Source organism: Daktulosphaira vitifoliae, unplaced genomic scaffold (assembly GCF_025091365.1).
Source record: "Daktulosphaira vitifoliae isolate Bord-2020 unplaced genomic scaffold, ASM2509136v1 Scaffold_4, whole genome shotgun sequence".
NCBI lineage: Eukaryota > Metazoa > Arthropoda > Insecta > Hemiptera > Phylloxeridae > Daktulosphaira > Daktulosphaira vitifoliae.
The window spans coordinates 2,613,756-2,628,173 of record NW_026099575.1 but is presented as its reverse complement, the minus strand read 5'-3'; the positions used below and the strand labels follow the sequence as shown (position 1 = coordinate 2,628,173).

Genomic DNA, 14,418 nt, shown 5'->3' with positions numbered 1-14,418 from the left:
GTCATAAAAATCTAAAAATTTAAATATTTTTATAAAACATCAAGTTTATTATAAAAAAATTATTTTCTTAAGGGTAGACTTAGGAGTAATTTTCGAAAATTAAATAAAATTTTTACTGACTTGTTACCAATTTTGTTACACTACTTTTTGAAGTAATATAATTTTTAGTTATAGGCGAGAGGGCTTCGCTACTTAGTGTAATTATTATTTTTGTGTTATGGTAAAATTATGGTTAAAAACTACCAGGTACCTCACCTTTTCAAAATCTTTAAACTCAAAAAATAATAATACAAAACAGGATATTGACGAATTAACATTGTATTTAGACAACTTCTCAATTAATAGTAAGAATATAATTATAGTTTTCCATTTAAATTTTGAAAGTTACTTCTAAAACCTACCCTTAGAAATAAGCTTTTCTTACAATAAACTTAATATTTAAATTGATTCAAAAAAATAAATAAAATTGATGCTGTGCATTTTTTTAAAGAAATCATTGTTTATCAAAAAGATAGCGGGGCTAGTATTTTTAATAAATCACACTGTATAATATACATTGTATATACGCCAATCTAATATCACAACAGGAGGTATTTTGATGAATTAAAAGAGGCAACTAATCTTTTTTAACGACAATAAAACGGTAAAAACAATTGTTATGCAGTCCCAAAGAGGTCAAGTGCTTCATTCGATAACTTAACTTAGGTGGTCTATCTGAAGAGCTATAAAAATGTAAATGTAATGGAAAATAAATAAATCACAACTATAGATATTAAATTTCCGTTAATTTTAAGTGAAAATAATTTAGGTAATGTATTTATATGTCCCGAATAATTATAATTTTACAGTACAGGAACTAAAATAAAATTGATTTATACTTTGCCAACTGCGTCATATTTCTGGAAATTTTCAATAAAACTAATAGTTTTATTACCACACATTTCTTTAGTAATCAATGTCAATCAAAGCAACAGCAACAGTTATAAACAATAACAAGTTGCTACTATAAACCAACGTGGGCGTTTTGTTATGTTCTGTAAACTCATATAAATTACGCTATTATTTACACGTGTGTGTGCGTCAAAAAATAAAATAGTGACTTTTAAAGTTACACAACGCGCACTAAAAATGTATATAAAAATAACCGTATGGCGGTTGACTACTTTTAGTAGCCTTTAAGTATTTCTGTGAACTGCGAAAAAACTATGCTAATAAGACATAAACCAAGTAATCAGTACACGGTATTGTACGTCGTATGGAAATGTAATATAAAACAGTTCAAACTAATTGTTTAAATTTTTTTTCTCCATAATTCCGACTATTTTTTTCAATTTTGAACTCCCTTATATCATAGTCAAACGCTAGATGAGTATCAAATGGTGTATTATTACCAGTTGTTTCCAAATAGTTTATCGTTTCTGTATAGGAACGATTCGAAATTCGATTGTATTTTGGCTCACGAGACTTTGTATAGAGACGAGCAGAAAAATACTTCGCCTATTGTGGTAAAAATGGTGAACACAGGTAGCAAACAAAAACGCAAGTTCAAGAGTGCTAAAAAGAAATAATAATAATAGCAAAATAAATAACAGTCCGCATTCCAATGTGCACTGGATTCGGTCGCTGCCGTCAAACCACGTATATTATATAAGGCTGACGGTGGTTAAAAAATTCACACAATTCACAAAGGTTGAACGCAATAGCAATGAGAAATAATATCTGACAGCTATATATGTGTATAAATACGCGTGTGAGTGTTCGTGCGCCATAGACTGAAAAAAGAATTAAAAATAAAGAAGTGTTTAAATAAAAAATAGATAGAAACTATAACACTCCGAAACAATTAACCGGCGTTAATTATTGAGATCATAGGTGGGTCTTGGTGGGTGGCTGGTTTTTCACAATATGTCATTGTATCGACCTTGCCCTGTACGTCCTGAATGCACTCATCAAAAACGCCCCGTTGGAAAACCACAATATTTCCAAAGGGCATAAAAAAAATTATACAACAATTATAAAATCATTGTCCTATACTACTATTCTATCAGCTTTGTTTTACATTACTGTTAAATAATACCTAGTATGAATCTACACGACAAGAAAACAGTCGATTGAAAAATTCCATTGCAACAAACGTCACGTACAATTTCTATGTTATAGTTAACAAATGTTCTAAGATAAATTTTAAATAAAAAGTAATAGTTTTGTCATTATCATAGGTATTTGTAATATCTATTCAATATTAAAATTTTATTCTAACACATTTTTTTATGTAAAGATAAATATTTGTAAAATAAAACAAAAATGGTAACAAAATCATTTTTTTATTTCAGAAAATCTAAAATCTTAAATTTGGTAAATTAATAATTATTAGTATAGTAATATTTGAATCGGGTAATTTACACACTCCACAATAAATAAAACTCATTATTATCCTTTAAAATCATTTACTTAAGTACAATTTTATTATTCTAAAATGAGGAATCAATTTGTTAAAATTAAGCATTTTTCAAATGGTAATGACAAGTAAATACAAGGAACGAAATGAGACATAATATATTGTTTTCATATATTTGACTGTATAATTGAGTAGTTAACGGCAAGAAGAATCCAAACTTTAACAGACTAAATAGCTAAGAAGACATCATACATATCAAGGATTTTTTTTCAAATTAATTTCTAGATAGTCAAAATTTTAACAAAAATTCATAACAATTTTTGATTTTCAGCCAAAATAACAAAACTTGCTATCCATCATTCAGCTGAATGTTTGGTAATGTAAACTTTATTTCAGAATTTATTACATATAGAAATGAATAGCGAAAACACATGTAATTTTAATTAGCGAAAATAATTGGCAAAATACCAGATGCGCAACTATGTTCGTTCAAACTACCGATAGTCATCAATAATACAATTAACTTAGCAGTTACACTTACAGTAATATCAACACAAATAAAAATTAATTTATGACGGCACTTTAGTAACACTTTGTTGTTGATTTGTATTACATTGTATTCAAATTGATTTATTCGAGTTCTTGGACGAAACGCGCATTAATTATTTTGACTTTCAACTTAATCGTTTGTTTATTGATACGATGTTGAGAATTAAACGCAAAAAATAAATGTTTTCTGTGTGGCTCTTATTATAACATATAATGTAACGATGATTTTAAATCGCAAGCTGCTGCAATATTAGAACAAGCATTAATTATTATTATTATTGTTGTTGTTGTTGTTCAAACAGTACACATACTTATTATTACTTTAATTTTTCGAGAGCCGTGATCCAACCGTAACATAATAGTCTTTTTACAATACAAAACTATCATCACATTATAACGGTAAACTTGCAATAAAACATTGCGACTGAGACAAGTTTCGTTTTCGATTCCATTTCTAACAAAGTAGTTATTTCCATTGACGACGACGTTTAAGTCTCTCACACATTCCTCCTCGTACCATCACTAGCATAATTTTAAAAAAGAAGTGTGTAATGTAAAATATTTCTATTAAGTGTTGTGTAATAGACATTTTTAAAACATTTTTAATCGATATTAAATCATTTACAACACATAAAAACTTTACACTAAATTATTTAACAGTTTAAATAGCAACACTGCGATATTTTAAGTATAATAAAACAAGTGTTCTCAAAGTATAAAAGTATACCAACGATTTTATATTATTTCATTTTTTAGACGAAGGCCTAGTCCTTATGAAATGTACAATATGAAGTTCTCGGTTGTCATCCATTTTATTTTAACCCCTTCATTTACTAATAGTTATACTAGAGTTTATAAATAAAATCCTTTAACTGCAATATTTTTCATGTGATTGTACTTATTAGATACAATCGCATTATAACATAGAAAATGTTCGATTATTACATATTATGTTCGTCTAACCAAAATAAAAGTTTTAATCTGTAACAAGAATTTTTATCTCACACATTTTTGAACTCGACGCAATCACTGAACTCTTTATATTAATTTTTATACTAATTATCTTATTTTCAGACCAATACTCAGAATAATATATAGTTTTACTTGTTTGTGAATTATCATTCTCAAACTTAATCCCGTTACGACACTAGTTAACTTAATAAAGACGTGAATATAATATAATATATTTTGTGCGTTGACTCATCTATTCGGCATGATAAAATAATCAAACACAATATTATGTAAAAGAATGGCGATGATCCAACACGACGTCGTTTAGTTTAATACGTTCATAATGCTATAACAGTATAGAGATAAAAATTTAAGTAAGTTTTATAAGAATACTTTGAAATATTTTATAGATGTGCTTTATGATTAATTTATTCATGATAAAAATATGCTTTTATTGTAGTAAAATGTTTATATGTATCACTAAAAATGTTAACAAGAACGTTTTATTTTTTAGAAGTAACCGCTTGTTCGCGATAATCGTTAATGTTCATTCACAACACTATAGCGGTAATTGTGGAACGCGCACAACATAGTGTCATACATTAAATTGTATTATTATACTTAATGCATGTGGGCTGAGTATTAATTAATTATTTTTAGCGTGAATGCTAACCAAGAGGAATGACTTTTAGTACCATACAGTTCGTGATTTTTAAAGACAAAACACGAAGACAATAATAATATAGTTATTATAGAATTGTATTATTTATCTAGAGCCATCGTCGTGACTCCATTGTCACTGATTAAACGACAATTAAATTAGTTTGACCACCTCTGTAATATACTACGCATGATTTATGTACATTTACTTCTACTTCAAATAACAAAAACTATTATAGATCATTAAATTATTATTCATAAGTTATGTGCGTAATGCCAACACTTAAAACCACCGCCATTTCATAGCTCTCAAAACTTAGTAGGTATTAATTCGATGATCTTAGACTTTTTTTTTGCCATCAAGGGTTCGTTGCACCTGAACCGGTATTAAAAAAACGCTAAGCAAATACCCGCACAATGATCAAATTTACACGATAATTCAACCACGACCAACAGTGCGTTAAGTATAACAAACCTATAATAAACATATTCTGCGTAATACTGTAAAGTCTATTTATTTTTAATTATCACAATAATATTACTGTGTACTACAGTATTTATGAAGGAAAATTAGTTAAGATACCTCTTCCCGAGATGAAACTAATTACATAGTTAAGACAATTTTTTCTTTGGAATTATCAGTGAATATTTTTCTATTATGATACCCTTAGGATTAGTCCTATTAAGGCCTGAGTTACTGTAATTAACAAAAAAATGTTCAATTTTTAACGAATAATGTTTTGAACTTTTTGTTAATTATCAATATTAGATATTAACTATTAAAAAAAATTAGGATTCTTTTTTTTTTTTTAACGACCATTAGGTATATTAATGTTAACGACAATATAAATATACATGTAACTCTGTTGGTTAAATATAACTAGTGTTCATCAGAACGATCTGAAAAAATGTTTTATTATTTATCATTCATTTAATTATAAAAAATAATAATTTTTTTAAAATCATAAATTTTATCGAAAATTGACTATAATAAAATATTTTAAAACTTGCTAAATATATTAAATATTACATATATCTATTTAATGAATATTTTACGATAGGGAAAAAATAAAGATTCGCTACCATAATTTTTTTTCAAACAGTATAATAACATTTAAGCATTTATAAAGGATTTTTTTTTTAACCACAATTCTCTGTGGCTTTCATAATTTATTACTCTATGCCACCACAGGTCGTTGAGCTCCCAAATAGACCAAGTTGATGGTTTGGTAAATCTTTTTTTAAAACTAGCCTAGGTGTCAAGTTAAACAAACACTCTAAATCGAAAAACCAACTACGAAGAGTTCTAGTTAAAGATATCCTTTGTTAGGTACAACGACCTGACATAATCATAGATTAATATCAGTAGCTAGAAGTTCTAGTCTAGAATTAACATTATCATTATGATTACTGTCGTTAGAGATCTCTCGGTATTGCTGTGTAAATCTTGAGCATGATGATAACAAAAAAGATCATAATAATACACCCAACGGTACAATATACCGTTGAAAATATTAATTGCATAATATGCAATTAATGTTTTCCGTAGTCTGAAAAGAAATCACTGCAAGTACTACGTTCGCTGATTTTAAATGATCAATTATCACATAATAATGTATTATAAATAGTGTGCTCCACTACACTAATAAAAAATTTTGATTATTACACATATTTTTACAACGCACATTTACTATGTACATGCTATTTATCAGTAATCAATTTGTATAGTAAATTATGAAATAGACCAGCTATTGTAGCTATCACAATTAGCCTCACACGGCACTACAACTATAATCACACGTTCGGCTAGTTTCGTGTTATCCTACTGGAAGGTATTTTGATCTGCAACATATTCATCCCTTTGAGGACACATCGGTTTGTTTATTCTTAACATGCTACGATAACAATGTTAATGCAATTGAAATATAGTCTGTAACTTGTGCCAAAATTTGACAAAAAAGCATAGTAATTTCGCGTTTAACTAGAACACATATACAAGAATGTTTATTAATCAAGTGAAACGTATGTAATTATGCGATTTAAATGAAACAAGACTTCATAGTGTATAAAAATGTCAAGTGACTGTGGGTTGACGGTTGAGATTAAACCATGAAGAAAGCTCTTGGGAAAATAAATGCAATAATAATAAAACACTGAAAAGCGGCGTGGAAGTCTTCCAGAAAGGATTTGGTGGGTATGGCTCACGTCCAAAAATCGCGTTTAGGGCAAAAAATAGAACTCTGGCACAACAAATCATACAAGTGCGTATTACATTCTCTGGTCAATGAATTACGCGGTAGCGTCGGTGGTTAAGGCAAAATGAATCCGATTTAATCCTAAGAGATAAGTCGATCTTATAGCCATAGACAGTTTTATACGTTTTCAAAGAAATAGGACTGCATAATAAAGTTAAACTGTGTGACTGCGTTGTCCTCGTTCGGTAGTATTAAGAAGGACATCTTTTGATCTATGTGTTCAAATCCTCATGTATGTTTACAAAGCATTCTTTTGCATTGTAAAGACAATTTAGTAAAATTTAAATAATAATAGTTAATTTGTAGTTGGGCGGTTTTATTACTACTTCGTAATTAAAACTCATTCATTTGGAAACGCCTAACGTCAACTACAATATCATGTATTTATATAAATCGTAATACTTTCTGTTTCCGTATGACGACATATTAGAAAACTTACAATTTTATTTCTTAGTAATTCAGTCAAACTACTCCGTTATCCATTTTATTGTATTTCACTTACTAACGTGGGCAGTCTTTAATTATATTTTGCAATGGACATATGTACCGGTCATCGTGTAGTCATTGGGATTCACGACAGAAACCTTGAGCCATTTTTTAATTCTCTCACCTTAATCATTATGCCGATTATTCTTAAACACGTACTAATTTATTTGAAAATCTTAAGAAAAGTGAACTTGATATACTAGTTATAAAATTTAAAACAAAATGTCTTTTGTCAAACATTTTTGTGATATTTAAATTTGAATATAGACGAACATTCACCATAAAAATGTCAACAAAACCAAAATGAAATGAAATAGTTTTTTGGAAAGATTCGTTGGTACACCTCATCAAGACTTCCGTCTCGAGATTAGGCTCAAACGGTTATACTTTTTAATAAATTTAAAAAGTAAACGGAACCAGACTATGTGATTAAAATTATAACCTTGATCTACTTTCGCGACTTGGTTGGCAGTCCGGTTCAATGGTTTTCAAATAGTCGACTGAGTGTATACATCAATGTAAATGCATTACCTCTCCTTTTCTATTAACTAGAATTGATTATAAGAGCGCACGACAATCTATTACTAAAAGATGCAAAATAGATAACCAAATATTATCATGATAGATGATCTATGTAATTGTATTCGTTGTAGGAACTTTAGAAGATACAAGTTACGCAACAATGTTGAGGATCACCCAAGTTAAAAATCCCGGATCCGGATGTATTTATTAACATTGAAGAAGCGATGCTTTATGAAAACACACCATTAATATAAAATCCTTGAGTTAAAATATGGTGGTGTTATTATTATTATAACTTAAACATGATAAAGTACATATTAAATACGAACACTTTCGTTTTATTTTTGTATATATTCTACGAGTATGAAATTAGATGAAAAACAAAGTTTATCGTTTTAATTCTAATTTCTTTATTTACTTTTGTCATGCTATTTCAAGAGCTCAGCAATCGCACCAGTGAAATACATAAGGTCAACGATATCAGCGTACACGTATTATGGACAAGTATAGTAAACACATTATATACATTGGAAATTGTACGTGATTTATTTGACAATAATTCTTGTACAAGGAGCTGAATAGTGTATTGATTAATTTCTGATATTGACATAAAATTTGAATCTATTATGGGCTATAGTACTATTGCCAGGGGCTCTATCTGTGCTTCCTGATTATTGGAATATAACAATTGATATTACGTATACATTTTCTGCCCAGTTATATTTTACCAAAAAAAATGGCACTCCTATTATACAGAATAATTAAAATTCGGTAAGACACTCATTTCTTCAGAAATTATAAAAATTTTTTAATTTCTGTAAGAGAAGAAATATTAGATTCAAAAACCTTTATAACAATGTGTAGTTAAATTATTATTTTTTCACCCCTTCAAAGTTAAAAAATCTTAAATTTAATTTTCTAAATTGGAATCTCTATTTTTAACTAGGTGATTTGATAGAAAAAAAAAATGACAAACACTTTTATTCTTATGATATTTTTTATTTGATTGACCGTCCATATGTTACGGCATTTTACAAAGCTGCAGTGGGTATGTAGGGTGGGTGTGTGCAACTTGATTGATGTGTGTGCACTTTGACTATGCTACATATTCATTCTCATCATCTCCTTAGCCTTTACTCAAACTACTTGAGGTCAACACTACCTTAGGATTTGACAGAATTTTTACATCGGCTGTTAATCTGACACAATTTCTGTATTACTGGCTCCATAATCCGCCAGTACTATAAATTAAAGCTGTGCTTTAAGTTCGACATTTAACCTTCACGAATATCGCAAAACAAACCAAAGTTAAAATACTGGTGTTATTTATTTAAAAAATAAATCATCACTGGATAAATTAGCAAGACGCATGAAGTCAATTAATATTTTAATTATTTTTCGAGGTCAATTCAATTACATTTTAGCTCAATCAATCTAATTATTTCGTAATCATTGTCTCCATACACGTTGACATTGTTACTCAAAAAATCGTTGGGAAACATATATTAGCAAAATACTATAAAGCAGTTTGCTAAATTCAAATAATATTAAACCAAAGCAGAAAATTAAAATCATTGGAAAATAATTGACTATAAATTTGTTATAAGAGGTTATCGATGTAAAATGAGTAAATTGTGTTAAACTATAACATTGATAATACTCATGTTATAAAATTCGTTTTTTACATTCATTGATCTAACGTCCATAAAATCTTGATTTTTTGTTTTCCTCATCCAGAAATTATTGTTGCGTCAACTGACACATGTTTTACAAAGTTATAGATTCAGAGAAATCAATACAGTGGGAAATATGGTTCAGTTAACGAAGTCTGCACACGTTGGCGGTTTAAATAAGTTTAGTAGAACATCACCCTCGACCCGCTTAGTGTTTTATTTGAAACCTACCCTTATGACCCCCCCAAATAAAACAAAATTTTAAGTAAAGAACAACTGTTATAAATAAAAAACAGTACAAGTATAAAATGAAGGCTTTGCTCTCATCTGTAAAGTTTCATATGACAACAGCGAGAAGAAGAAGAATAAAGTGATTTGTTACAAACGCTAGTTATCATATCATAAATGCACATTTCTCTAGATTATTGTCTTGTTCAGTGTAACGTTTAGTTGCACCTAACAATTATTTACATATCATAACACTAGTGTAACAATACTTTTTTCGTAGATGACATTAACAATACGTAAGCCAATAATTTTCTTTTTATAACCCGATAAATGACATTTAGACTATATAATTGTTGCGCGTTAATGACCTCTCTATGCATTAATTACATAAGTATTATTATTGTCCACATAAAACTTGTAAACGTAGCAATAGTTAACAATTACTGACTTAATATTATGAACACAATTCTCAGAATAGATAATAATTTTAACGTATCAACTTGATACTATAATATTTTTTTGACCATTAATTATGAAACAAGTAATTGTTTTGTTTTAAATGACCACTCTATATTCTGTAGCTAATTAGTGATTTTATTAGTTTAAACTCAGTATTCTTACGAAAGTTTATAGAAATTGTAACTCTTCATGACAGTCTTCGAAGTTGTATAAATTAGTGAATTGAATTTCTAAACAGTTCATCACTGCAAATTAAAAGTTTTTATTTATTGTTCGATATAAAAATTAAACGAACACAACAACAATACGACCAATCATGTTTTGAGTTTAATAGTTACTGATAAACAACGCGAGCGTAACGTGGTACCATTACTTCTCTAATTGATTTTTTAATGGCCTCGTTTGTACACAAATCATTTTACTGTGACAGTTTTTCACGCAATTGTGGCGTACACAATCTGAAATGAGTTTACCACCTACACATTTATTGTATTAGAGATATTTTATTATACACAGAGAGACCGTCCAAGTGTGAACGCGAGGAATTGTTTTGGTATTCTATTATATTTTGTGGCCTGGTTGGCGATTTTGAAAGCGGAAACAACTGATACGGATTAGCTGTGTCTCATTCGGGACGACTGGTAATAATTACAATACAAATTTGTCTAATGTGATTTAAATTTGACGTTGTGTACCGTGTAAAAGTTGCTTTTTAAGACTCTGTCAAAAATGTTGTCTAAACATATATTATCATTAAACATTTTTTTTATCAATTATACTGTAGCAAAATAATCGAGTATTCTTGTTGAGTAATTTTTTTTTATCTCTCACTTCATAGTTAATATAATAGCTCCAAAATTATTTATTATTATTGTAATTATTTTTTAAAGAGCAGTTTATAGAAATAGTGCAACAACTTATGAGGGCATATAAGAATCTATCCCGATAAGATGGGACACGAGAACAGACGCCTTCACAATTAGCCTCCAAAGTTGAGTAGTTAAAAATCATTAATTGTACTACTTTTAAACACATATAAGCAATTTAAAATGCGACCAAGCATGTTCTTATTACAATTTTCAATCATCTACTGAAAGATATTAAATTATATACTCATAGCTCAAATGACAAAGTTTTTAATTTTAAATGTCATATGCCTAGTAGTGTTATTGATAGTTATTATTTTATAAACAAATATATACTTGTTAAATATTTATAATATATGCATATATATATAAACTATACTGTTGTATAGTTTTTATAAGAAAATATAACGATATTCACTATTACAAACACTTTTATATATAAACAATCAATGCAGTTGAGTAAAATACAAATGTGGAAAAGCCTGTCAAACAAATAAGTTTGTGCTCAATTTTACACATTTTATATTCATAAGCAACTTTGGTAGACATGAAATTAGATTATTGAAATATTAGCATAATGTTCATACACAAAGGTTATTGGACATTTGCTTTGAAATCATTTTGGCGTATTTAAAAAGACATCACTCGTATATGTAGTATAGTTTTGGCAAGTCCCTTAAGTGTCTTTCACCAAGACATTACACATAATACACAATATTTGAAAACCAGCCATGTGTTTAGAACCATAGTAGTTTAGTATACACAGCTTCAACCGTGGTCACTAGACAACTGCAGGCATCATCGTGACCTCTGCGAAATCATATCCCGTGTATTATACCAGTTTGTTGTAGTCTAAGTGGATCATACGCGTATACTTAATGCCTAGACCTAGAGGCACCAGCTGTCCTGGCCATTACCGGTCTTGGAAATGAAGCGTCTGTTGAATTTTAAATAGCAATATATGACCCTTTAAAGAGGAAGGTCGACACAGTGTGCTCTTTATGGGTTTTTTTTCATAGCTACATAATTTTGTCTGAAAACATTTATGGGATATAAGTAATTATTTTTCTTTATCTTAATGCCAACAGTTCAATTTTCAAATACAGAAACACATCACTCAACTTGGGCACTAATATATCAGATACGTCCAAAATGTTTAGAAAGAATATTTTACTGTCTACGTTTACAATACAATACTTTATTTTAATATTTCTAATAATATTTACTACAACAATGATAATTTTTACACTAACAGTCTTTTTTTAATCGTAGTTTCAGAGTTAATCATGCTAACAAATAAGGATAACTTATATTGTACTTTTGAGCCCAATAGGTGAGCAATTTTAATATAATCTAATAACCCGATCATCGCATCAATAGTTACCGACAACTACAATAACTCGTTTGTGTCGCTCTAACATGACATCGTAATTTTTAACGAGGTGAAGGTCACGATATTCTTGTATGTACTCGTATATATGTGTGTGTGTGAACAGTGTGATATTAGTGTGATTTATGCGTCTTTTAGAAACATCTTCCTGAGACCAAGTCACTTTTTATTATTTTCCTACTACTGTTCAGCAGGTTGAGTTATTTTATTTCATCTATCACTTTTTTATTATTTCGTTGATGTTACTGCTAGTTACAATACTTAGGGTAGAATGACTACGTGTATGATTTGTGTTTAACTGCATTATTGAATGGCCAGATGACCTCAATCAAGAAATACCACCATAGACGCCGAACGACCCAAATCTAGGAGCTTTATCTAAGATAGGTCTGAGAATAAATAGCCGATAAAACATTTTTTACAACTTGGTCTTAAGTTTTAACTCGTAAAATTTCACATTAGATAGAATAAAAATGATTTGTTTTATTTCAGCTTATATAGGTTTTAAATTATGTTTCTCATAAACTGTTATTTTCTTTTGTAGACAGTTTTACTTATAGTTAAAATATAACTTCTTTTGTTTTTTTAATTACGAAAAAATATTTAAATAAAACGGATTGTATATACAAAATCTAAATATATGTTCTACTACATTATGGTCTTATTTTTAACTTATATCCTACTTATCTGGGATCGGCTCTACCATACAATGATTTGACAGAATTTTTGTATTAGCTGTCGACTTGATGTAACCTCATTATAACTGAAAGAGACAGTAAGAGGCAAGGTGTGTATCACTGTTCCCAAATGGTTACCCATCCGCGAACCAACATCACATATAATAGCTGAACATCAGCGTTAAGACGGCGACTGAATGATCCACTGCGCCACAGCACGTCCTTAAATGTATATTCTATTAAGGTTGATGAAATTTGACAAGACAACAAGACGTTCTAATTGTAAGTTGTTTATAAACAGACTATTGTTTGTTAAATAACTTTTAAGTAGGTACTATTAGTAGTAAATGTATTAAAATAATTTTGAATGGAATTTAAAACAAAGATAACCTATTGCCTATAATTAAATTTAACAGTTATATATCAAAATTAAACGATTATGTTCAAAAATAAAAAATATAGTCAATCATGTTTAAATTAAATATTTTATAACATGTCAACTAAACTCAAAAAATGAATAACAATCTAATTACGAGTATTTAATTGTTTAAGACTTAAATATGCTTCAACACGTTTTAATGTAATAATTCTTATTAATAATTATAATTACATAACCAAAATTGACAAAACGCATGTTAAATGACTATTTTCTAGAACAATAAACACATACAAATTTATAATAGTTATTTTAATGACACTACAGAAATTACTCAGTTATTTATATTAATTAAGTCATTCAAAGCACGTTTCTAACAACTTTTATATCACTATAATTTACCAAATAACAATTTTTTTTAACAAAAACGTTTAAGTTTATTTTTATAACTTATTAACTATAACAATTTTTTAAAAGATTTATCATAATTTTAGAATTAAAATACAACATTTTTAGCTTGAAAACCAACCTTCTGTCAAAGATAGAGGTTATTTTCCTCATACTCCACAAAAAAATGTTCTTGTATAATTGATGATAGAATACGTTTTTAATTCCAATCCGGTGTCAAGATAAAAATTCTTAAAATGTAATCATCGAAAAAAAAATAAATATTTCAAATGATCTAGAACCACGAACATCATTATATTGAAAAATAAAAGCTTATGTGTAATTTGTATTTATTTGTTTCAAATAGTGGCAGATTTAAAAAGGATGGATCAGAAACCCTGGATAAGACTGATATATATTCTGTGTATATTTTATTCTTAAGATTTCCTGCCTGTAGAAAAATATTGACAATCCGTCATTGATTTCAAATATTTAACATGCTTGAATAAAGTTTATATTATTTTTTTGACTGTGTGTTGCC

At 28.5% G+C, this 14,418-nt stretch overlaps 1 protein-coding gene and 1 long non-coding RNA gene across 2 annotated transcripts in view; one reads left to right on the top strand and one right to left on the bottom strand.

Annotated features, from left to right (window-relative positions):
- The window catches only part of LOC126905349 (uncharacterized), a 76,021-nt gene that overhangs the window by 52,862 nt on the left and 8,741 nt on the right, over positions 1-14,418 (bottom strand). The window lies entirely within an intron of this gene.
- On the top strand, positions 10,668-14,399 carry LOC126905378 (uncharacterized). Its single transcript, XR_007703986.1, has 3 exons — positions 10,668-10,822; positions 13,173-13,396; positions 14,245-14,399. It is a non-coding gene; the product is annotated as an uncharacterized LOC126905378 (long non-coding RNA).